The sequence below is a fragment of the Aquarana catesbeiana genome, linkage group LG03, assembly GCF_042186555.1.
Source record: "Aquarana catesbeiana isolate 2022-GZ linkage group LG03, ASM4218655v1, whole genome shotgun sequence".
In the NCBI taxonomy this organism is placed as follows: domain Eukaryota; kingdom Metazoa; phylum Chordata; class Amphibia; order Anura; family Ranidae; genus Aquarana; species Aquarana catesbeiana.
Genome location: NC_133326.1, coordinates 84,160,145 through 84,187,259, shown reverse-complemented (window position 1 = coordinate 84,187,259; position 27,115 = coordinate 84,160,145). Strand labels below are relative to the sequence as shown.

Below are 27,115 nucleotides of genomic sequence, written 5' to 3'. Positions count from 1 at the left end.
GATCTTTAACTACCGGCTGTGCCGCGCAAGACACCTCATTGAATGCACATTTGGCATATTGTACAGTAAATGGCATGTTTTCCAAACACCTTTGCAACTCAGTCTTGAGAATGCTGAGTTAGTAATTCAGGCCTGCTGCATTCTGCATAATATTGTCTGGTATAAGGAGGGCATCCACGTAGAGGAAGAGTTCCACCTGCCCTCTGTATAGTACAGCAAAGTACATGGAAGAAGATTCTACATTGCCATGCGGGAGCAATTTGCCGACTACTTTCTATCTCCACCAGATGATGTTCCATGGCAAATCTGAATATATGTAAATAATGCAGTGTAAATTTCAATAATTGTACAAAAATGTTGTAGAATGCCATATGAAAATGCTTTGCTATTTTTGGTTATTTCATTGGGTTTTGATAGCATAAAAAGACACAAAAGCACAAGATATGTTCAAAACAGTTTTAGTTTTATTATTCTGCATAACCCGTTTAAAATAAAGGTTTTTTCACTTAACCACTAGGCGTCCGCGCTATAGCCAAAAGACGGCTACAGCGCGGACTCCAATTGCCGGGAGGGCGTCCCTGGACGTCCTCCTGTTCACTTCCGCAATGCGCGCTCCCGGGAGCGCGCATCGGGGAAATTGTGCTCTGGCCGTGTCCCTTGGACACAGCCAGTCACAGATTGCCGTAAACGGCCAATCACAGCGGCCGTTTACAACGCGATCCGAGCTTCCAATGAGAGATGATCTCAAATGTAAACATATGAGATCATCTCTCATTGCCGGCTTTCTCTCCTCACACAGAGACCGTGTGTGAGGAGAGAGAGCGATCTGTCATAACTGTGAGTGCCGAGCCTTCAGTGAAACACCCTACAGTGCCCATACAGTGCCCATACAGTGCCACAGTGCTTCCATCTGTCGTTACTGCCACCTGTCGGTGCCACCTGCCACATCAGTGCCACCTGCCACATCAGTGCCACCTGCCACATCAGTGCCACCTGTCACATCAGTGCCACCTGTCAGTGTCACCTGCCACGTATCAGTGCCACGTATCAGTGCAATCTGTCAGTGCCATCTGTCATCAGTGCCACCTGTCTGTCACCTGCCACATCAGTGTCACCAGTGTCACCTACCACATCAGTGTCACCTGCCACATCAGTGTCACCTGTCAGTGTCACCTGTCAGTGTCACCTGCCACGTATCAGTGCCACGTATCAGTGCCATGTATCAGTGCCATGTATCAGTGCAATCTGTCAGTGCCATCTGTCGTCAGTGCCACCTGTCTGTCACCTGCCACATCAGTGTCATCAGTGTCACCTACCACATCAGTGTCACGTATCAGTGCCATCTATCACCAGTGCAATCTGCCAGTGTCACGTGTCATCAGTGCCACATATCTGCCATTTTTCATCACTATGTCACAAAGAGTATATTCAGCCGAGGAGGCATATAATATTCTTGCGGCCGACGAGAGCAACGGGGAGCTCTCCGCTTCAGATTCCTATTCAGATTCTGAGTCTGACGTGGACTACGAGCCTGTCCTCAGCAGTGGTACACTGACAGCCTCAGAGGAGGATGAGAGTCCGCCCGCCAGACGAAGACGTACTGGTGAGGATGCAGTGCCATCCACCAGCACCGCAATGCCATCCACTATCACCGCAGTGCCATCCACCAGCACCGCAGTACCTCGACAAAGTCCACGTACCAGTGGGGTGTCACCTCAGGCCCAAAGGGTTAGGTCCCATGCCAGCCTTCCCTACTCCCTTGAGAACCCCTTATGGCTGCCACCCAATTCAGGAGAAGCTATCATTCCCCCCTTTTACTGCCCAGCCAGGAGTCCAGGTGGATACAGAAAATTTTTCACCATTAGATTTTTTCAACCTTATTTTTACTGAGGACATGCTTGCATCGATTGTGGCCCAGTGCAATCTATATGCCCAACAATACATCGCAAGTAACCCAACGTCCTATTATGCCCGTCCCTACGAATGGAGAGCCCTAACAGTGGAGGAGTTTAGAATTTTTTTGGGCCTCACATTCTGTATGGGACTAACCAAAAAAAATGTATTACGTTCCTATTGGTCTACCCTCCCCATCCACCACATGCCCATCTTTTCCTCTGTAATGCCCAGAACCAGGTATCTCATGATTATGAGATTCCTACACTACAATGACAATACCCAGTGCCCTCCCCGAAATAACCCACATTTTGACAAGCTATATAAAATTCGCCCACTACTAAAATATTTTTCTGATATCTTCCCCCAGTTATTTACCCCAGACCAGCACATATGTGTGGATGAGTCCCTGGTCAAATTTAGTGGCAGATTGGGCATAAAACAATTTATTCCCACCAAAAGGGCCCACTATGGGGTGAAAATGTATAAATTATGCGACCGAGCTACAGGATATACCTATGCCTTCATGGTATACGAAGGGAAGGACACCCAGCTACATCCCCCTAATTGCCCAGAATATATTGGATCGAGTGGGAAAGTCGTTTGGGAACTCATAAACCCACTCCTGGAAAAAGGCTACCATCTATATGTGGACAATTTTTATTCTAGTCTGCCCCTGTTCCGAAATCTTCACAGACAGAAGACTCCAGCATGTGGCACCATAAGGAAGAACCGGAAGGGCTTTCCTCAAAGCCTCGTGAACAAAAAGCTAAGAAGAGGGGAAATGGCGAGCTTGAGGAATGAGGAAATTCTGGCTGTGAAGTGGAGAGACAGAAGGGACGTCTACGTGCTTTCATCAATCCACAATAACACCGTCGTGGAGGTAACCAGGAGGAATGGGGTAATCCAAAAGCCCACATGCATCTTTGAATACAACAAGTATATGGGGGGTGTCGACTTCAACGACCAGATGCTCGAACCCTATCTTGCCACGAGAAGAACATACCAGTGGTATAAAAAAGTTTCGATATATTTGTTCAATTTGGCCATATATAACAGCTATGTTATTTATCATAAATCCACTGCAAGCCCCAAATCCTTCCTTGGATACCAGGAGGAAATCATCACTGCTCTTATATACCCGAACGGCCCACCAGAAACCATTCGATCCGATGTGATTAGTAGACTGTCCGAACGCCACTTTCCCGAAAAAATCCCCCCCAGACCAACAGGCCAAAAACGGCAGAAAAAATGCCGGGTGTGCACCAAAGGAGGAGTGAGAAGAGACACTACTTTTTATTGTCCCCAATGTCCTTCCCAACCAGGCCTCTGTATAGTTAACTGTTTCCGCCGTTACCATACTTCACTAAATTATTAGTGAAGTATGGTAAACATAACCCTCACTTCCTGCCATTTACCTTCACACCCCTTATGCTTCTGCTTGCTCTGTAACTGACCCTGGCTTGTTTTTCGACCACGCTTCTGCCTACCGATTCTGTTCATACCTCTGCCTGATCTGGAACTGACCCTGGCTTGTTTTTCGACCACGCTTCTGCCTACCGATTCTGTTCATACCTCTGCCTGATCTGGAACTGACCCTGGACTGTTTGACCATCCTTTTTGCCTGCCTCTTGGACTGATCTTGTACCCTGCTACTGGACTAGTGAGATTCATAACACAGGGGTCTCACATATGTGAGGGGCTCCAGAATTGTTTTTCTGGATGAAGAAAACATTTTTTTTGTTTTCTCATTCCTAGATTAGGGTCTGGAGACTCGGAGGCTTCAAAGAGATTTGGGTGGGAGAAGCCTCTACCCCTGTCCCCATTCTGTCCTGAACGAGGCCCTACTTCTGCCTGCTGCCTGTAGGACCTATGCCATCATGCCTCTGCCTGTCGCATGAACTGACCACACCACATGGATGGACCATGTTCCTGCCTACTACCAGGATCAATATTTTGGCACTGCTGACAATCTCTGCCTGCACTGACCCTGGACTGTATATGGACAGTATCCCTGCCTGCTGCCTGTACTGACTATGGACAGTGTTCCTGTCTGTTGCCTGGACAATTGCGTTCGCTTTTGCTGACCAAGTCCCTGCCTGCTGCCTGGACCAGTGCTATCCTCCTGTGGACAACTGTGCTACTAAAACCACAGGTAATCTTTTTTTTTTTACCCTTTGCTCAGCAGAATGTATTTTGGGGTGTAATTCTTGGTATGTGCATGCTATGTGTCCCTAGAACACCTGACGGTGTTCCTTGTATGTGGCCAGGCTGTGTAAAAGTCTTACACATGTGGTATCGCTATACTCAGGAGGAGTAGCAGAATGTATTTTGAGGTGTTATTTTTGCTATGTACATGCTATGTGTTGGAAATAGCTTATAAATGGACAACTTTGTGTAGAAAAAAATGCGTTTTCATTTTTTTCCACATTTTCCAAAAACTTCTGGAAAAAAATGAACCGTTCAAAAGACTCATTATGCCTCATAGATTATACGTTGGGGTGTTAGCTTTCCAAAATGGGGTCATTTTGTGGGCGTTTCCATTGTCCTGGTGCTCCAGGGCCTTCAAAAGTGTAATAGGTAGTTAACAAGTTAGATGTGTCATTTATGCTCATAGAACACTTGATGGTGCTCCCTGCATGTTGGGCCTCTCTATGTGGCTAGGCTGTGAAAAAGTCCCACACATGTGGTATCGCCATACTTAGAAGGAGTAGCAGAATGTATTTTGGGGCGTCATTTGTGGTATACACATGCCATGTGAGAGAAATAACCAATTACAATGACAATTTTATGGGAGAAGAAAAAAAAAAAAAAATCTTCATTTTGCAAAGAATTGTGGGAAAAAATGACAACATCAAAAACCTCACCATGCCTCTTACTAAATACCTTGGAATGTCTACTTTCAAAAAAGGGGTCATTTGGGGGGTATTTGTACTGTCCTGACTTGTTCGGGTCACAAGAAATGAGATAGGCCACCAGTACATCAGGTGTGATCAATTTTTTATGATTTGCACCACAACTTGTAGACTCTATAACTTTCACACAGACCAAATAATATTCACTAATTTTGGTTATTTTTACCAAAGATATGTAGCAGTATAAATTGTGGCCAAAATTTATGAAGAAAAAGTAATAATTTGCAAAATTTTATCACAGAAACGAAGAAAAATGCGTTTTTTTTCTAAATTTTCGGTCTTTTTTCATTTATAGCGCAAAAAATAAAAAGCCCAGAGGTGATCAAATACCACCAAAAGAAAGCTCTATTTGTATGAAAAAAAGGACACAAAATTCATTTGGGTACAGTATTACATGACTGAGTAATTGTCATTCAAAGTGTGAGAGCGCTGAAAGCTGAAAATTGGTCTGGTCACGAAGGGGGTTTAAGTGCCCAGTTGTCAAGTGGTTAACTTTTTTTATTTTTTTATTTGTCAAAGTTTTAACAAAGCATAAAATATACAAACATTCCAAAAATTCTTAATTTAACATAAAAACCATGTTACAAATCTAGATAAAAAGGTGGGGGATGGGAAATATGAAGTAGAAGTTTGGGAAGAAGAACCAGAGCTGGTTTGGCTATTAGCTTGAGAAACATCGGCAGAATTTGACACGGTTTACAATGTTTACACTCGGAACATATGTTCCCTGTGAGGAATGAGCAGGAGAGGAACTTGCAAAAGAAGGCCTCTGGGTATTGTGCATTGAGCTGCATGAAAGCACAGGGGTCTGTGGATAGTTTTAGTAGATGTGGCTGGGCCGTAAGGCATGGGGACTGCTGTATGCTAGGAATATTGACAGTATGATCTCTGAGGGGGTTCATACTGGCTAATAGTGGGCAATGACATTCCTGACTCGGCAGCTCTAATGCATCCCCCCACATAATTAAATATACCCATATGTATCTCCATCTGCCTCTCTCTGCTGGTGCTTTTTGAAGTGTATGATAAATTGTCCTCAGTAAGGACGATTTTGAGTTATTTGGATCACAGAATGGATCTTTACTCTACTGTCTTTTTAAAGGAGGTCATCTCGTCCATGAAGGACTTCATGGTTTTGTTCATCTCTGGATTTTCAGGCTTTTTGCCACGCCGCGAGGATCGCGATGATGTTGGCCTGTCATGACTAACCTGTAGAGAATAATATGCCGATTGAGAAATGCAATGATGCCTTGATGTACATCAGATAAAGCTTAGTGATCAATAGTATGCTTACATGTACGGATCTTTGCGAAGGGATTGGACGTGCACTCGGACATGCTGTCTCATCTACTGACTGGGACTGGCCTTCTCCCTCTTGTGTGGCTTGCTCGCCTCCCTGCACTGCTTCTGTCTCATTATTTTCAGTGTTCTCCTCACACTCTGAGACGTTTGTATGACAATAAAAAGGAGGAACATTTTGGTCACAAAACCTTACTATACGGAGACCTACTTTTTTCACTTTCTAGATGGAACATCCAAATGTCACTTACGGTCTAACGTCCATGACTTTCCTTAGGAAGGACAACATTTCGAAGACTGATTTTTTTTTTTTATTCTATTTTTTTTTTCTTTGTGGTAACTCCGGAACCACTTGCACACTCTGCCTCATTCAAATCTCTTCGAAAACGGTCTCTCAGAGAACGCAACCTTCTGTTAATTTCGAATCCTGTAAACACACATTGAGAAAGAATTTGAGTAAAGTGGCGAAGAAAAAAACCTATAACCAATAGGACTCCATAGTCTGTGGAGGAGTCAGCATGCCCTTGCCTATTCACAATATTAAACATGTACACAGAATGCTATCAACACATTCAGATAGACTGCAATATTTTTATGTTTGGGTCACCACAAATTGAGCATGCAACAAGGACAGCAATAGACACAAATTATGTCCTTCTGGGGCAAGGTGTGCACACTTTAGAGGCGCCAGAAAGAGTGTGCACTGACCTCAAATTTACATGCATTACAAACGGTAAATAACAATACATACAAAGCAGAGTGCCACGTGGTTTGACTCTGCTGCAGCGAGAGACTGAACAGTACATAACTCGCATGTTTCCATAATTTCATTATTCCATAAAAACCGTGACAAGAGGGCATGCTGAAGTTGGGCAACACTTATCACGTTGATCACACTGTTTGGGAGTCACGGTGGACCAATTTGGTGTCGCAAGCTTAAAGATTTCATCCCATAGTTGCTGTGTTCTTACTCTGTCACTGTGGTCCAGACAGGTTGCGTCCCACAAGCCTGGCCTTTCGTGCACCAGGTTTATTAGTTCCTCCTGGGAGACATCTCCTTGGATGTACTTCCTATTGTCCAACTACTGCCTGGGTCATAGGTTGAGTTCACAGATAAACAAACAAAAAAAATATTATTTCTTCAAAACGGATCTTAACTGATCTGACGTTGACGGACATTGTCCATTAACATCAGTTAATCTGTTTTCACGGATCTTGACGTAGCCTTGCACGTTAAAAAAAACGGAAACGGAGGTTAACGGATGGTAACGGATAGTCATTCGTTTGACCATAGGAATGCATTGTCGTCCGTTGACGGATGGAAGAAAAATGGATAGACGGTCGGTTCGTGTGAAAGGGGCTTTGCACACCAAAGTGTATTCCTTTGATCTAAAGGACAAATCGTTACAATCTTTATACTTGGCTCCGCAGCTGAAGAATGTTGTGATACTTGGCAGTTTTTTTTTTCCTTTTTGACGGCTGTCGCTTCAACAGAGCAGAAAATTCTCTGCATAGAAAAAATTGGGAGAATACTTTGTCAAGATCGCAAGGGGGAAAAAAAATTTGCAATAACGATTAATGTATGTGTGTGTGTATATGTATATATGTGTGTGTATATATATATATATATATATATATATATATATATATATATATATATATATATATATATATATATATATATATATATATTACTTTTCTTGAGGTCCAACAATGCCAGGACAGTACAAATACCCCCCCCCCCCTTTTTTTTTTCCTAACACACTGTGACCAGAGCAATACAGTGTTACCATAACAAGTGATCAGGATTTTTTATTTATTTTTTTACACATTATGATTGCATATACCAATGAATTTAATTGGTATAAGCAACAATTTTAACTAAATGAAACTAGTTCATTCAGTTTCTTTTGTTGTGATTAGCTGTGATTGGGCAAAGCTAATCACATGGTGCAGATGGGCTGTGATTATGTCTGTCTGTATCGTGTGATCACTGTGCCCAATCACAGCTAGCAACACCATTGTATACAATGGATGGCATGAAAGGAAGCCATACATTGTTTACAATTGACGTGTGATCTGCTGTGATTGGTCAAAGCGATCAGATGACGCTGGCAGCGGGCCAGTGCAAAAATCAGTCATTGGCTGTGTCTGGTGACAGATATTGCTGCGTGAGAGGCACACTCTGGGACAACGTCATGACATCGTCCCAGTACAACAGTGCTTCCGCCTGGCCTTTATTTTACCATGGGTCGGGCGGGAAGATGTTAAAATAAAACGTTACCAAAAAAAAGCGACAGGAGTGCTACTATCATAGTAGGTAAGGAAAAAGGACAATAGTCCATCCGGTTCAACCTGTGTAGGTGCACGTGTGTCAGTGTCTATATTTCCCATATCCCTGTATGTTGTGTTCTTCAGATGCACATGTAAGAGTCTCCTAAAACTATCAATACTCCCTGGAGCCACCACCAATTGTGGAAGAAAATTCCACATCCCTTTTGCCCTGACAGTGAAAAACCCCCTTTGCAGTTTAAATTTAAATCGCTTCTCTTCCAATCTCAATGTGTGGCCCCTTGTCCTCTTATACTCCTTGTGACTGAAGAAGACAAGGGGCCACACATTGAGTAGGAGAAATGTTAACGCATTTCAATTGCAATGCACAGCACAAGGTAGTGTATGTACTACTTTTGGAAGCGCACTGTAACTGGTTCTGGTGCAGGCAAATGAACTGTGTTTTGGGGTGTCATTAACGTAACATTGACACCCAGTGCAGATCGCAACTGCAGTGCGTTTTAAACAAAGTGCGGGGAAACCTGCAAGGAACCCGGGTTTCCTGCACCACATTCTGGTGTGAACAGGGCATTGCACATGCAACACAATTTATGAATTAGATGGCCGCTAACTCTGCTAAAGCATAGTAACTTTATTAATACAAGCATGTATAAAAATACTTAGCGCACAGAACAGGAGGGCAAGTAGGAGAAATGTTAACGTGCTTTGCACCCCATGGTGCATTTTGGGAGGATTGGGGGAGAGTCACATCCACTCCCCCCAGATTTACTTGGCATTTCACTTGGCTTTGGTAGATATATGAGCAGCCAGGGTAGTGTTGAATGCCCTGAATAAGCACTTTAAAAGATGTTTATCAAACAGCCAGACCATTTAAAATGTTTTAGTTAAGTAAGGCGTTCTTCCTTTGTTTATATTCAGTCTGTCTGCAGTCTTCACTGTTTAATATAGAGCAGCCATTCTCAACCAGGATTCCTCCAGAGGTTGCTAGGGGATTCATGAGCTGTTGTTGATTGACTTCCCTTTTGATAAAGCCTACATAGTTCCAGGCCAACATCACTTGTCCCATTCAGAGGCAACCAGTGCCACCTATCAGTGCAGCCTCATCAGGGCCTCCTGATCAGTGCCCATCAATGCAGCCTCATCAGCGCACATCAATGAAGGAGAAAAATTACCTGCTTGCAATATTTTATAACAAACTATGAAAACAGTTTTTTAAATTTTTTTTTTTTTTTTTTTTTTTTTTTTTTCTAAATTTTTGGTCTTTTTTTGTTTAGCAAAAAATAAAAACCCCAGTAGTGATTAACCGCTTGCCGACCAGCCGCCTACATTATATTGTGGCAGGTTGGCTCTCCTGCGCGAATCACTGTAGATGTACGTCGGCCACTTTTAAAAGAGATGGGGAGCGCGTGCGTGATGCCGGAGCCGATGCGCCAGGTCGGTGTTTGCGTTGTCCGCCGGCCACCTGCAATCGCTCCACAGAGAGCCAGAACGGGGATCTGTCAATGTAAACGGACAGATCTACGTTTTGACAGGGGAGTAGAGAGTAGATCTGCTGTTTCTAGTGATCAGGAATGTCAATAAATGTCACTTGTCCCAAAAAAGTGTCAAGTGTCCGATCTGTCTACCACACTGTCGCAGTCCCGCTAAAAATCGTTGATCACCGCCATTACTAGTAAAAAAATAAATAATAAAAATGCCATACATCTATCCCCTATTTTGTAGATTCTACAACTTTTGTGCACACCAATCAATATACGCTTATTTCAAATTTTTTTTATTTCTTTTTTTTCTGACCAAAAATGCTGCAGGATTTTTAACACCACAACGGAAGTGCAACGGACCAGTGTGAAGACATAAATAGAATTTTTAAAGGGAAACATTTTTCTTAAACGTTTCTTGTGCTAGAGGTGCCAATAATGGCCGACAATAAATTTCATATTAATTTTAAATTTGATTAATTAAAAAGTCGAAGAGAATACAAATATATATTTATTTTGTTCCCGAACCCTTCTCTTTTCCCCATCTCTTGGCTTCTATTCATTCTTTTCCGCTCCTCTATCATTTTCAGTTCAGTTTGAGCTGTACATTGCACCACCCTTTGGATTTTGTAGTTCCACATAGTTGTGGGGAACCTCCCTGGGACCCGTTAGTCCTGACGGTATTATTAACACTTCTAATTACTGCTTTAATTTCTTCTGTTTGTGTTGCCTTATTTTTACCCTTCTTGTGAGCTAATACCTGTTTCAACCTCAATGCTAGCCCCTGCGTGGGCGTAACTTTTGCATGTTAACCACTTGTTAAAACCCAATAAAAACTGAATTGAAACAGAAATATATAATGTGTGTGTGTGTGTGTGTGTGTGTGTGTGTGTGTTTTTTTTTTAAAAACTGTCATTTTCTCATTTTCGGTTTCGTCACCAAAATTTCCATTCGGTGAACCTCTATTAAATATCACCAAAATAAAGCTCTATTTGTGTAAACCAATTGATAAAAATTTCATATGCAACAGCGCTGAAAGCTGAAGCTGAAAATTGGCCTGGGCAGGAAGGGGGTAAATGTGCCCTGTATTGAGGTGGTTAAAGCGGAGTTCTGCCCTCCATGAAAAAAATTAAGTTAGCAGCTACAAATACTGTAGCTGCTTACTTTTACTATTACGACACTTGCCTGTCCAGGGATCCCGCGATGTTGGCACCCCAGACGATTTTCGAATTGGCTCTCAGGTGCTGCCGGTTCTTTACTGCACATGCACGAAGCGCTCTGTGCTTTCTAGCTGGCCCGGCGGAGGAGGGGGGTCGAACTTCCGAGGGACGTTGCCGCGGCGTAGTCTTCTGGAAGTGGGGAGAGTAGCGGCCCCCCCCAACCCCCTGAAAGGTGCCAAATGTGGCACCGGAGGGGGGGAGGAAGCAGATAAGCGGAGCTTCCACTTGTTGGTGAACTCTGTTTTAAGGATGGGTGGGACAGTTGATGGGGTGTTTTTTTTTTTTTTTTGTTTTTTTTTTTTTTTTGTTTTTGTTTTTTACTTTTTTAATGCAGGGAATGCATCTAGATAAAAAGACTAGCCTTTAGAACCTCTTTAAGACATGCCAAACATGCCTTACATGCCCTATTGCCTTATGTTCCTATTTGTTGTTCAGTATTATTTAGTACATGCTACTTATGAAGCTGCTTGGATTGCGATTCTATTGCTGTGTGTTCTACTTTTGCTATTTTATTATTCTAGACACCTGAGCCCTCTGCTTTTCTGTCATAGCTTGTTCATCAAATCCAGTTAGCTACCAGGAGTATGCGTTGTGTGCACTTGTCACTGACATCTGACACAGAACAGCAGTGTCATTACATCCAGGACATGATTACACATCCTGTCTGCTCTGATTATCCGGTCAAGTGAAAATTGTCATTGATGGTATGTAATTCACAAGAAAAAGTAACAAGTAAAATGTCAAATAGTGCAAGAAAAGTCAATACATTTATTGTAATACATATTTAAAACCTGTTTTCATAACCGGTGTATATACTGTAAAAACCATGGTTTCTTTATCGTACATCATGGGACACAGAGCCTTAAGTAATTACTTAATGGGTTATAGGCCACCTTCAGGTGATGGACACTGGTATACCCAATCCAGGGTATTCCAAGTTCACTCCCTATATAACCTCTCCTCCTTCCAGGAGCACATCAGTTTTTTCGCCAGTGTCTAAGGTGTTGGTCACGAGTGAAGATGTGCTCTGAGGAGCTCCAGGAGGGATCCATGCTGGATTTAAATAGCCTCCATAGACCAGATCCATCCAAAGTGCCACTGAGGCCAAAGGTTTTTCCTGTAACGCCTCTCTTTGTAGGGCTGGACCCCGGGACCCAGGGCTTTGGTCATGCTACATTACCTAAAGCTTTCCTGGTGGGGTGCTTTTTACAGGTCCAAAGGAGTGGAACCCCGATATAAAGGGACCCTGTCCTTGAAGGTTTGCTAAACGCAACCCGCCGTGATGGGGTGAAGGTTGGATGTTCTGTTAATTCAGCAAATCCTGCGGTGGGGATAAGGTAAGGGAAGAAACTTAGGAACAGAAAAGTCCACCTATGCATACCTTAATCTGTTGTCTTCACTGTAAAGCTCAGTGTCAGTCTGTGTGTGGCCGCAGCAGCTTGCGCAAGGGGATTCTCTCAGGTAAGAGATCTGCCAAAAATGCTTTCTTCTCCCCCCTGAAGGGACAGAGGGTTAGGGAAACACCAGTGGTGTACCCACCTTGTAATATTCCCCCTCCCCCCTGCCGCGCGGGGTGCGGAGGTCCCGGATTCCATTCCATCTGTGTTCCTTATGATGGCTGGTGTCAGGGGCTCTGCATCCCCCCCCCCCCCCCTTCCCTCGTGTTGGGTCTGTAGACCCAAAAGCCGCCCACGCATAAGCACGGGAACATTTTCAAAAAAGAAACGTGGGTGGGTTTACGGAGGGGGCGGGGCCTAGGCACATCGCCGTACAATGTCCACGAGGACGCGCGGCAGGCAAGGATAATAAAAACACAGCTGACGAGGAGAAAGCAAGCAGTTTGCTCACAGGGACACAGAAGCTGTGGGGCACATGAGGGTTGCAACTGGCATTCCTGATACAGCAAGGACTTTTTTCCCAGCACTAGGCTGAACTTAATAGCGGCTTTACTGTCATGACTATGTTCAGCGATTAAGTGCAATTTAATAGTGCCTCTGTTTTTTGTGCTTAGGACTATGCCTCCCAAAAAAGACACCACAAAAACCAAAAAGGTACCAAAGGTTTCACCTCCAGGCGCTAGGATCTCCAGTCGCATCTCCACACTGTTGTCCATGCCTGAATTACCAATTATGGCAAGCCAGGGTGAGCCATTGGAACAAATTGATGGCACAACTGCTTTTCACATCTCAGCCCCTGTATACGTGACTGAAGATGTCCTTTCCTCCACCCTGCAGGGTCTGGAAGGAAGATTAGCGGCTTTAATCGCATCCGCCATTCAAATGGATAGGAAGTGTGCTAGATACTCCTCCCCCACTTCAGACCCTTTGCAAGGGGAACAGTGGGCACAGGATGAGGTGTTACCGATGATTCCTCTGCTGAGGAAACAACGGTAGATGTTGAACCTTTTTCAGCCTCACAATCGGAGAAATTGCTGATACAATCTCTTATGGAGTTGGTTCGTTCTACTTTCATGCTACCCCTAACGGAGTCTCCTGAAAGCTCAGTTTCTTCCTTGGGTTCCTTAAAACCTTCACAGCCTTTGCATGCATTTCCTGTGCATGCATTACTAGAACAGCTTATTTTTGCTGAATGGGATCACCCGGTTAAGCATTTTCTCCCTCCAAAGAGATTTTCATCTCTCTATCCCATGGAGGAAAAATTTACCAAAAAATGCAAAGTACCAGCAGTTGACGCTGCGATTTCCAGCGTGAGTAAAAGCCTAACTTGTCCAGCAGACAATGCACAAATGCTTAAGGATCCCACATAGATGCCATTAAAGATTCTATTCACCAGGCGTCCCGCCTTACGCTTATGCTACTACATATGCGTGGAATCCTGTGGTTTAAAAAATTGGTCAGCCGAAACACCATGTAAAAACCACCTAACTGCGTTCCCTTTTAATGGGGAGCGGCTATTTGGGGAAGATTTGGACAAATATATCCAAACAATTTCTAGTGGGAAAAGTACTCTTTTGCCAGTGAAAACGAAGTATAAACGCCCTTCATTTAAACGGGCTCTTTCCCCTGTGCCAGAGGTTTCTGCCTCTAGGCAGTGGCAACGGCCTCCACCGTCAGTCTCTAGAGGAAAACTTCAGGGTCAGACCCAGGCTCAAAAGTCCTGGGGCCGGAAACCTGCAAAGCAGAATCCTAAAGCCTCATCATGAAAAGGCAACCCCCCCTCACCAATGTGGGGGGAAGACTGCAGTTTTCAGAAGTCTGGCAAGAGGAAATTCAGGACAGATGGGTCATCTCCACGGTAACGCTGGGGTACAAGCTGGAATTTCGAGACTTTCCACCGTCTCATTTCCTGAGGTCAACCATTCCCAAAGATCCAGAGAAAAGACAATCTCTGTTTCAGGCACTAGAGCGTTTAATATCTCAAGGGGTGATCATACAGATCCCCACAAAAGAGCAAGGTTTGGGGTTTTATTCAAATCTTTTTATGTTACCAAAACCAAATGGAGATGTCAGACCCATTCTAGATCTAAAAAATGTAAATCAGTTCCTAAAGATCTGCTCCTTTCGCATGGAGACGATCATTTCAGTAGTTTCTATCCTTCTAGGAGGAGAACTTCTGGCATCTATCAACATCAGGGATGCATATCTGCATTTTTCTATATTTCCCGCTCACCAAAGGTTTCTGTGGTTCGAGTTAGAACAGCAGCATTTCCAGTTTGTAGCCCTGCCCTTCGGGCTAGCTACAGCACCCCAGGTGTTCACAAAAATGCTGGCCCTACCTCTAGCCAGGTTAAGGGCACAAGGCATGCCAGTGTTGGCGTACCTAGACGATCTATTGCTAATAGACCAGTCGGTGGCTCATTTGGAGCAAAGCGTACACCTTACAACCAGGTACCTGGAAAGTTTGGGTTGGATTCTCAACCTAGAGAAATCTTTCTTAATACCGCTAAAAAGGCTGGAGTACTTGGGTCTGATCATAGACACAGCCCAGGAAAAGGTGTTCTTGCCTCAGGTGAAGATCAACTCCATAAGAGAGCTGGTGCAGATAGTCAGGTCAAAAGGCGATCCCTCCATCCGCCTTTGCATGAGGTTGCTAGGAAAGATGGTGGCTTCATTCAAAGCAGTTCCCTATGCCCAGTTCCATTCAAGACTGTTGCAAAACAGTATCCTGTCTACTTGGAACAAAACAATTCAAGCTTTAGACTTGCCAATGCGGCTGTCCCCAAGAGTGTCCCAAAGCCTCAGTTGGTGGTTACCTGTTTCCTGGTGTGAATCCAAGGCTTGGCACCCTCGGAGATACAGTGGGGACGGAAAGTATTCAGACCCCCTTAAATTTTTCACTCTTTTTGGTATTTTGCAGCAATTTGCTAAAATAATTTAAGTTCATTTTTTTCCTCATTAATGTACACACAGTACCCCATATTGACAGAAAAACACAGAATTGTTGACATTTTTGCAGATTTATTAAAAAAAACTGAAATATCACATGGTCCTAAGTATTCAGACCCTTTGCTCAGTATTTAGTAGAAGCACCCTTTTGATCTAATACAGCTCTGTTTGGGAAAGATGCAACAAGTTTTTCACACCTGGATTTGGGGATCCTCTGCCATTCCTCCTTGCAGATCCTCTCCAGTTCTGTCAGGTTGGAAGGTAAACGTTAGTGGACAGCCATTTTTAGGTCTCTCCAGAGATGCTCAATTGGGTTTAAGTCAGGGCTCTGGCTGGGCCATTCAAGAACAGTCAGGGAGTTGTTGTGAAGCGTCTCCTTCGTTATTTTAGCTGTGTGCTTAGGGTCATTGTCTTGTTGGAAGGTAAACCTTTGGCCCAGTCTGAGGTCCTGAGCACTCTGGAGAAGGTTTTCATCCAGGATATACCTGTACATGGCCGTATTCATCTTTCCCTCGATTGCAACCAGTCATCCTATCCCTGCAGCTGAAAAACACCCCCACAGCATAATGCTGCCACCACCATGCTTCACTGTTGGGACTGTATTGGACAGGTGATGAGCAGTGCCTGGTTTTCTCCACACATACCGCTTAGAATTAAGGCCAAAAAGTTCTATCTTGGTCTCATCAGACCAAAGAATCTTATTTCTCACCATCTTGGAGTCCTTCAGGTGTTTTTTAGCAAACTCCATTCGGGCTTTCATGTGTCTTGCACTGAGGAGAGGCTTCTGTCGGGCCACTCTGCCATAATGCCCCAACTGGTGGAGGGCTGCAGTGATGGTTGACTTTCTACAACTTTCTCCCATCGCCCAACTGCATCTCTGGAGCTCAGCCACAGTGATCTTTGGGTTCTTCTTTACCTCTCTCACCAAGGCTCTTCTGCCCCGATAGCTCAGTTTGGCCAGACGGCCAGCTCTAGGAAGGGTTCTGGTCATCCCAAACGTCTTCCATTTAAGGATTATGGAGGCCACTGGGCTCTTAGGAACCTTAAGTGCAGCAGATATTTTTTTGTAACCTTGGCCAGATCTGTGCCTTGCCACAATTCTGTCTCTGAGCTCTTTAGGCAGTTCTTTTGACCTCATGATTCTCATTTACTCTGACATGCACTGTGAGCTGTAAGGTCTTGTATAGACAGGTGTGTGGCTTTCCTAATCAAGTCCAATCTGTATAATCAAACACAGCTGAACTCAAATTAAGGTGTAGAACCAGGAAAACAAGGAAAAGGAAAACAAATGAACTTAAATGATTTTAGCAAATGGCTGCAATATAACAGAGTGAAAAATTTAAGGGGTCTGAATACTTTCCGTCCCCACTGTATATCATAAGCAGATTTTTTTGCCTTTCTACAAATAGGGGTAGAGATGAAATTGGCCAAGGCCAAGTCTCAGCTTTATCGGTCTTATTTCAAAGAACGCTTGCTACACATTCTTTAGGGGTGATGTGGCTTAATCCGCCTGTCAAACCTCCTTTGAACCCTTGGGACTTGAACTTAGTTTTGTCTGTGTTACAAAAACAGCCATTTGAACCAATACAACATATTCTCTTAGTCCTTCTGACAAGGAAGTTGGTATTTTTGGTTGCTGTATCCTCAGCAAGGAGGGTTTCGGAATTGGCTGCTCTTTCTTGTAAAGAGCCATATTTGATTATTCATGAGGACAGGGTGGTGTTACGCCCTCGTCCAGACTTTTTGCCAAAAGTGGTTTCAGGTTTTCATCTGAACCAAGATATTGTCCTGCCATCGTTTTTTCCAAAACCATTTCCCGGGGAAGAAAAGTCACTACATTGTCTTTATGTGGTGAGAGCAGTCAAAATCTATTTAAAGACAACTGCTCAGATTCTTAAGACTGATGTCTTATTTATTCTGCCAGAGGGTCCTAAGAAAGGACAGGGAGCGTCGAAATCCACTGTCGCTAAGTGGATTCAGCAAGTTATAATTCAAACTTATAATTTAAGGGGTAAGATTCCCCCTTTTCAAGTTAAGGCGCAATCTACAAGGGCGGTTAGTGCTTCTTGGGTAGTGCGTCACCAGGCCTCCATTGCTCAGATCTGTAAGGCCGCAACTTGGTCTTCAGTACATTCATTCACCAAGTTTTATCAAGTGGATGTAAGGAGGTATGAGGATATCGTCTTTGGGCACAGTGTGCTGCAGGCAGCAGTATAGATCCTCAAGTCTGGGGGTACCCTCCGGGTTGTGTCTCCGTCCCCTCAAGTAGCATTGCTTTGGGAAGTCCCATTAAGTAATTACTTAAGGCTCTGTGTCCCATGATGTACTGTACGATAAAGAAAATAGGATTTTTATAACGGCTTACCTGTAAAATCCTTTTCTTGGAGTACATCATGGGACACGGAGGTCCCTCTCCTCTTTTTGGGGTTTAAGTATATTGCTTTGCTACAAAAACTGATGTGCTCCTGGAAGGAGGAGGGGTTTTATATAGGGAGTGAACTTCCTGGATTGGGTATACTAGTGTCCATCACCTAAAGGTGGCCTATAACCCATGTAGTAATTACTTAAGGCTCTGTTTCCCATGATGTACTCCAAGGAAAGGATTATACAGGTAAGCTGTTATAAAAATCCTATTTATTTCTTTTATAGTTCATTGGGGGGACACAGGGTTAATCCTGAAACATGACAATACTGCTGCCTACAGTAGATTCTGGACATTAGTGAACAAAGTTCCCATCATGCACCAGTTATTTGCTAGTGTCCTAGGAGATTGGACGTCATCCGCTTACTGCAGAGCCAGAGAGTTAAAGCGGTAGTCATTCACTCTGTGTTTTATTTTTTATTTTTTTGGGGGGGGGTTTGCAACCTGCAAGGTGAAGCCATAATGTGCTAGTATGCATTGCATACTAGCATTATGAGAAATGTATCTGAATACAAAGCTCTCCAGCGCTGCACTATCACAGCTGAGAGAGCTTCCATATTCACCTGGCTTTCCTTCCGGGTTCGCGGACTCCGGCTCTGTGAGTGGCCAGAGCCGCAATGATGTCACTCCCATGCGCGGCTTACGCCACAGGACTTTGAAGGTAGAAGTCCGAGATGGGAGTTTACTCCCACTGTAATTAATTGCAGTTTTCCAGATTGGCTGCTCCTGCAGGTAGTTGTGGGTGCCTGCTGTGGAACTTCCACACAGATGGAGGGATTGGTTCTGCTGTGTTGCAGAGTGATGTAAATATCCAGGCTGGATGGACAGAAATACAAATCCTTAAGCTGGTAAAATGGCACCTGGAGTTTATCTTTAAAGGAAACCTATGGTCACAGCGTACACTTCTAACATCTGCATTATAATAACAATACAAACAACAAGTTATTAGTGACAATCCAATATAAGATTACTTGAAAAATCTCCTTTCACACTGTGAATTGCTCCCTGTCTACTGGCCATCTCTTTCAACGACTTCCTGGACTCCCTAATTAATAATTAGTTTTTAAAAAAAAAAAAGGGGGGCGCGATGTGCTTAATCAATATATCTTCAATGTTCTAATACATGCATCAACAATTGGTAAAACAAAGTACACAATTGGTGATGGGTTCAAATTCCGATCAAAGTCTCGTGTGAATAATTTATACCATTCAGTCTTTTTAGTGAACAATAACACTGAAAGCTATTCATGATATAACAAATGTGTCCAAAAACTTCTTGTCCTTCACCTTAAATGAACATGTGATTCACCCAGAGAACCAGTGAAACACTATACCAGGGGTCTCCAAACTTTCTAAACGAAGGGCCAGTTTACAGTCCGCTGGACTTTGGCCATTGGGAGTAGAAATAGTCCTGGCGTCAGTGGTAGTAAACAATGCATCTTTGGTGTCACCTCCTCAGAAATACCATCACTCATGCATGGAGACCAGAGGGAAAATGCTCATAGTGTAATATTTATAAACTACAGACGTAAAATTATATAAAATTCTCTTACATCTCGGCACGAAGGCAGCCAGTATGCATGCATCAATGTGTAAGGCCTCGTACACACGGTACGAAAATCAGAAGGGAAAAGTCTGAAGATGAGCTGTCTGCAGATTTTCGGATCGTTACTACGGACGATTTGACTTTTACTTCAGACAAAAGCTGGATGTGCAGGCTATAAAATTTTCCTCTGATGTGAACTCCAACGTCTGATTTTTGGATGGTCAGTACAGAAATCCGTCACACAAGTCAAAAGTACAACCACGCATGCTCAGAATCAAGAAACGACTGGGAAGAGTTTGGTCTTGTAAATTACTGTTCGTAATCTAGAATTAACATTAGTGACGCGGCAATTGATGAAATGTCAAAATTTTCATCTTTAATGGGATAATAATGAAGCTGCTTTGCATGTAGTTATGCCAAACGTATTTTAAAAGGCATTTGTTTTGTACGATCACCAAACGTCTACTAACATGAAATTAGCAGAAGGGGCCCAAAAGGTGGCGCTTAAGAAATGAACTTCCTCTTTATACTCTCATAGTACGTCACTACGTTCGTCTTCGTCAAACGACAATTTGCGGATAGTTAGTATGCTAGACAAAATCCTGCACACAAGCTTTTGACAAAAATCAGATGCAAAAATCAGATGCATACCGGAAGTTATGTATCGAACTGGATGTTGTGGAAGTCCCACTGCTACGCTGATGTCATCAATGTAAGCCAGAGATCAGATGAGAAATGGACAGGATATGACTGATGATATTAAAGGGGTTGTAAACCCTTGTGGTTTTTCACCCCAATGCATTCTGTGCATTAAGGTGAAAAACCTTCTATAGTGCAGCACCCCCCCAGACTCCCCTTTACTCGCCTGAGCCTGGTCTTTCCAGCACCGGGAACGAGCACACCAGCTCCAGCTGGTGTCTCGGGTCACGATTATATAGATTGATAGCAGCGCAGCCATTGGCTCCCGCTGCTGTCAATCAAAGACAATGATGCGGGGGGCGGGGCCGAGTCCTGTTGTCTGTGTCAATAGATGCAGCAACAGGACACGGGAACGCGCCAGCACGAGTACCCCCAGGGAGAATGCTTCTCCAGTAGGGGAACTTGAAAAGAGGAGGAGCCGCTGAGGGACCCCAGAAGAGGAGGATCAGGGGGACACTGTGCAAAACCAACTGCACAGAGGAGGTAATTATGACCTGTTTGTTATTTAAAACAAAGGTTTAGTTATCCTTTAACTTTCTCAGAGGATAGACTGGGTGCCTAGCCACACTTCCATGTCAGGTTTGTAATTGGTTGACAGTACAGGCGTATACATGTAACTTTGGTCACAGTTTGGAAATATCCTCTTAAACAAATTCTACATGTATTATTTTCTGTTGTCAGCCTTCTCCTAGTGAATTTGTACAATGAAATAGCTCAGTGTTTGGTTGGTCTTTCCTCACACTCTAGTTGCTTTGTTTCATCATATTTCTTAATTCTCCTCTATGCTGAATGAAAAACAGTTATTGTAAATGAAATCCTGTATTTTATAGTCTACGTGACAAATTCCTTGTGTAATGAGGGAGCATCACATGATTTCAGCATGACCCAATAACCACCTTTGGGGCAATGTTTGTGTAAGTTGTGCTCACCCTTGAATTCTGCGGAGATTTTCCATAAACTCGGAATGTTAATGGTGTCAGAAGAGTCATATAAAATAGAAGTATTCGGCTCGGTTCACATACAGTATCTCACAAAAGTGAGTACACCCCTCACATTTTATGTAAATATTGTATCTTTTCGTGTGACAACACTGAAGAAATGACACTTTGCTACAATGTAAAGTAGTGAGTGTATAGCTTGTATAACAGTGTAAATGTGCTGTCCCCTCAAAATAACTCAACACTCAGCCATTAATGTCTAAACCGCTGGCAACAAAAGTGAGTACACCCCTAAGTGAAAATGTCCAAATTGGGCCCAAAGTGTCAATATTTTGTGTGGCCGCCATTATTTTCCAGTACTGCCTTAACCCTCTTGGGCATGGAGTTCACCAGAGCTTCACAGGTTGCCACCGGAGTCCTCTTCCACTCCTCCATGAGGACATCACGGAGCTGGTGGAAGTTAGAGACCTTGTGCTCCTCCACCTTCTGTTTGAGGATGCTCAATAGGGTTTTGGTCTGGAGACATGCTTGGCCAGTCCATCACCTTTTACCCTCAGCTTCTTTAGCAAGGCAGTGGTCGTCTTGGAGGTGTGTTTGGGGTCGTTATCATGTTGGAATACTGCCCTGCGGCCCAGTCTTTGAAGGGATGGGATCATGCTCTGCTTCAGTATGTCACAGTACATGTTGGCATTCATGGTTCCCTCAATGAACTGTAGCTCCCCAGTGCTGGCAGCACTCGTGCAGCCCCAGACCATGACACTCCCACCACCATGCTTGACTGTAGGCAAGACACACTTGTTTTTGTACTCCTCATCTGGTTGCTGCCACACACGCTTGACACCAGCTGAACCAAATAAGTTTATCTTGGCCTTATCAGACCACTGGACATGGTTCCAGTAATCCATGTCCTTAGTCTGCTTGTCTTCAGCAAACTGTTTGCAGGCTTCTTTTGCATCATCTTTAGAAGAGGCTTCCTTCTGGGATGACAGCTATGCAGACCAGTTTGATGCAGTGTGCGGCGTATGGTCTGAGCACTGACAGGCTGACCCCCCCCCCCCACCACTCCAACCTCTGTAGCATTGCTGACAGCACTCATATATGTCTATTTCCCAAAGACAACCCCTGGATATGACGCTGAGCACATGCACTCAACTTCTTTGGCCGACCATGGCGAGGCCTGTTCTGAGTAGAATCTGTCCTGTTAAACCTCTGTATGGTCTTGGCCACTGTGCTGCAGCTCAGTTTCAGGGTTTTCGTAACTCATCGGGGATTCCCCTGATGAGTCACGAGACCCTGTGATGTAATGCGTAGTGGAGGGGCAGATTGGTTTGGCAAGATGTTTTTGCATCTCTCACGGAGAGGCACGAAGTAGCTGCAGCATCGTGGTTTTATGATATACCAGTGTTGCCAACCTACCAGATTGAAATTCACTGACACGAGACACATTTACTGGCACAACAAAGTTTTTACTGACATTTACAAAATTGCTGTTTTATGTGCATATTTCAGTATTTAGACTACAAACAAGTGCAATATGCAATTAGCAATGTGAATTAAGGTAGATATATTGAGGCAAAAAACATATTTCATATTTTATTTTAATATAGTAAGCAGCTCAGGAGGACAAGAAATTAGAATGGGCAGACACATGCATGAAGTTGACTCTGACTCTCACAGTGACAGCAGCGCAGATGACAATGACATCTCATGACACGAGTCACAGTGACAGTCTCTCCCCAATGCCAGGCGGTCCACTCGTGTCCAAACAGCACTGAGAGTCCCGTTCCCGGCCTACCTTGCTCCCAATACTGCATAAACGAAGCTCCGACCGCTCCCCTTGGCCTCTTTGCATCGCACAACATGCTCAGGCACTGCCTCCACCAGACCGGCCCCCTGCCGGTGCCACCCACACACACTGTAGCATACACTCGGATGGTCTCGGCTGGCTCCAAACCATAACTGCGCATGTGCAGTGCTGAGCCGAGCATCACAACCATATTTTTAACTGGCAATCCCTTTTCTTTTGGCAGGAGAAAAATGCCTGTTTTTTTACTGGCTGTCAGTAAAAATACTGGCGGTTGGCAACACTGTGAGCACCTTTTTAAATGTGAGCTCTATGCACATTTTTTAATAAACTGAATATTGTTTGAAAACGATATAAGCACTATTTAGAGCTCTTTTTCTCTCATATATATTGAGTCATAATGGAGGTACATCAATGGAGCAACGAGGAAGAAAGCATAATCTGTTAGTCCGGAGTGACTAAAAAACTTTATTTGATCAAACTTAAGTATGAGGTCACACTCTGTGAGGTGAGCGCATTTCTTATGGGGGAGCACTGAGGTGAATAGATACAAAGCATGCATTTTTGAGAATTGGTGAAGAGAAGTTACAACTTGTTTCTGACATTTTCATTAAATATTTGACTTCACTCAAGCACAGGATTTATATTGCAAGAAGAAATACACATGAATGCATCATATTATTGTAGATTCACATGTCATTATGTTGCCACTTATTTGCACAGGAGAATTGATAAACTAAGTGGTTGGATAGATTTATTAGAACTAGCACAGCATTATTTGTTTTGTGTGTGGATGAAGTATAAAAGGGTCTTGTGTGTTTTTCAGTCTGGTTCAGATGCGATTTAAGTGTCAAATTTGCACCGAAACAGCTGATTAGAAACTGCACCGGACTCTGCCCAGAAACCGGCCCCACATATATGTAAACCCAGCCTACTAGAATAAAATGACTGGTGGGGGATGTCCCACTAATGCAGGGGTCTCAAACTGGTGGCCCTCCAGCTGTTGTGAAACTACAAGTCCCATGAGGCATTGCAAGGATGACAGTTACAAACATGACTCCCACAGGCAGAGGCATGATGGGACTTTTTGCAACAGCTGGAAGGCTGCCAGTTTGAGACCCTTGCACTAATGTCTACAGTTATATACATGTGTAAGTTTTTTGTAATATATATATATATATATATATATATATATATATATATATATATATATATATATATATATATATATATATATATATATATATATATATATATATATATATATAATATTTTTTCCTCTATCACACTGAAAGTAGAGTGAGCCATTCCTGCCATGTTATACACCGAGATTCACATCAACCGTGGGCTCCCAATCGATCCACCAATGATAATCGGAAAAGAATGAGGATGGGATCTCTGTGTAATGCAATTAATCTTTACATCGAAAATCCATCTTCATGTGCAAATAATAGATCCAACAAGCATTTGTACAGTTTCCAGCAACACTCTGGGTAGCTATGGCACTTTTCCAATGTATCTATGGAAGGATGGTTGTCACCCTAGGCTGCGATATGCAGTACAAACATGTCCGTGTCGTTTCATCTCCAACTCCATTAGAGTCCTTTTACATGGTAGATCTGATCAGGTCTGCCTGTCAGTTTTTCAAACTGATCTAATCATATAGTCCATGCATTCCTTTAGACCGGCATATGTAAACAGACTTGTGTCTGTTTGCACCTGCCTACCTCCAGGTCTGAGGAGGACTGCGTTCTCTCCTGCTTGGGCGGACCGGATTGGAGACAGCTGGGTGTAAACAGACAGTGGAGTCCGTTTTGCACCTGGCCACTCATAGAATGGAGATGGGTCTATCCGTGTCAACTCTGCTGAAACTGAGCAGGCGCAGACCTGTCATCCACCTGCTCTGATCAGTGTACAGATCCCCTGCTGATTGGAATGGAAGGAACGCATGAACTACTTTGAAGTCGCTGCAACTTTAAGTTGCATAGATATGAGCTGTACTTTTTGGAAAGCATGGAGTGCAACTTGTCATGCGACGTTAGGGGTCTAAAGTTGCATGACAAGTCGCACAAATGTGAATGGAACAGTTTGGAACACTGAGTGGGAAGGATCAGCAATCCACAGTGGTCACATGATCGAAAGCTGGTGCCACTGGCTACCAACCTTTAGCCCAGGCCAAGAGTGGCCTTTGTTCTGGGAGCGCGTTGTCAGCACATGAATGTTTACCCCCCCCTCACTTGAGAAATGTTGTTTAGTGTGTTTTAAAAACTTCAGTATGATGCAATTGGTCCCCACCCACATACAGATCGTTCTCTTTTTTTTTTTTTTTCTTGCGCTCATATTTTTTTTTTTTGGGCCAATTTGCTTTAAACTGAGTTTGGTTAGCCTGTGGCGTCGGCGCTCATGGAGGAGGCTACACAGTGGAGGAATAATAGGCAGTGTTGCTAAGCTTGTCAAAGGGAAATCATTTGATCAGTCAGCAAGACCACATGACAAACAGCTGAGAGGAATTAGATGGACTTTTCAGTGAGAATGGCTTTTGTGAGCGCCTCAGTGCTTCCTGCACACTCCAATCAGATGCTCTTTATATGATTTTTCTTTTTTTTTTTTTCACCAGCAACACAGAGTTCGCATTTTTTGGGCGCTGATATGTGGAATGAATAAGGAGATCTGAACCGTGTGTCCACCTGAGCCTTCAGACGGAGAAAAGAGCGTGTTTCCTCAGAGCAAGGTATGGCCTCCTTCTCCTTCTTGGGTTTGTGTTTTTCCCTGTTTCTTTTAGCTTTTTACCATTTGTTTGTTCTATCTTCTCAAACTGAAAACTCCACGTCTGGGTGACGTTTATTTTCTGCTGCCGGCGTAATAGTGGGTACACACAATAAGATAATCAGGCGAACGATCGTACAGTTTTCCTCATTGTTTCACAGCAAAGTCAAAACAGAGGATAGAACTAATGCAACAAAATTTCTCATACAACAAAGACTTTATTTTGTTGTTTTATTGTTTCTGATCATGTGCAGTCTTTCATATCTGATTTTTCTCATATGAAAACAGTATACATTAACCATCTGCCCTCCGGAAGATTTACCCCCTTCCTGACCGTTTTTTTTTTTTTTTTTTTTTTTTAGCAATACGCTACTGCATTACTTTAACCGACAAGTGCGCAGTCATGCGACGCTGTACACAATTATTTATGTCCCTTTTCCCCACAAATAGAGCTTTCTTTTGGCGGCATTTGATCACCTCTGCGGTTTTTACTTTTTGCGCTATAAACAAAAAAGCAGACAATTTTGGGAAAAAAAAAATATATATTTTTTCATTTCTGCTATAAAACATATCCAGTAAAAAAACTGAAGAAAAATACATTTCTTCATCAATTTTAGATCAATATGTATTCTGCTACATATTTTTTCGTAAAAAAAAAAATCCCAATAAGCGTATATTAATTGGTATGCGCAAAATTTATAGCGCCTGCAAACTATGGGATATTTTTATTGATTTTTTTTTTTTACTAGTAAGGGTACTTTCACACTGGGCGGGGGTCCATTATCGGTAAAGCTCCGCTAGTTTTAGCAGCACTTTTCGGCCGCTAGTGGGGCGCTTTTAACCCCCGCTAGAGTCCAAAGAAAGGGTTAAAAGCACCGTGTTGCTTTGCAGGTGCTTCAGCAGCACTGCCCATTCATTTAAATGGGCAGGGTGTTTTAGGAGTGGTGTATACACCCAAACTTCCCCAAAGGTGCTGTTTGCAGGACTTTGTTTTTCCATCCCACAAGCGCACCGTCCCAGTGTGAAAGCACTCAAGCTTTCACACTGGGGAGGCGTGAGAGGAACTTTACAGGCGCTATTTTTAGCGCTTAATCGCCTATAAAAAGCGTCTCAGTGTGAAAGGGGTCTTATGTCCGCGATCTACAACTTATGGCGGGATTGCGGCAGACAAATTGGACACTGACGCTTTTTGGGGACCAGTGACACTAATACAGTGATCAATGCTAAAAAATATGCACCGTCACTGTACTAATGACACTGCTCGGGAAGGGGTTAACATCAGGGACAATCAAAGGGTTATATGTGTTCCTAGGCAATGCTTTTGTACTGTAAGGGAGGCGCTTTTACTAAAGGAAGGCATAGATCCGTGTTCCTGCTTTGCAGACACACAGGATCAATGCCTTCCCTACTGACAGAACAGCGATCTGCCTTGTTTACTTAGGCGGGTCGCCTTTCTGCCTGTGTACTGAACAATCAGTGGGTACCAGCAGACATTGA

General features: G+C 43.5%; 1 protein-coding gene across 1 annotated transcript in view; it reads left to right on the top strand.

The window, feature by feature from the left end:
* Window positions 1–27,115, top strand: part of RAB27A (RAB27A, member RAS oncogene family) — a 170,166-nt gene that overhangs the window by 38,213 nt on the left and 104,838 nt on the right. Inside the window, exon 2 of the mRNA XM_073618757.1 lies at window positions 25,470–25,583. The gene's annotated coding sequence lies outside the window, so the exon portion shown is untranslated. The remainder of the gene's footprint in view (window positions 1–25,469; window positions 25,584–27,115) is intronic.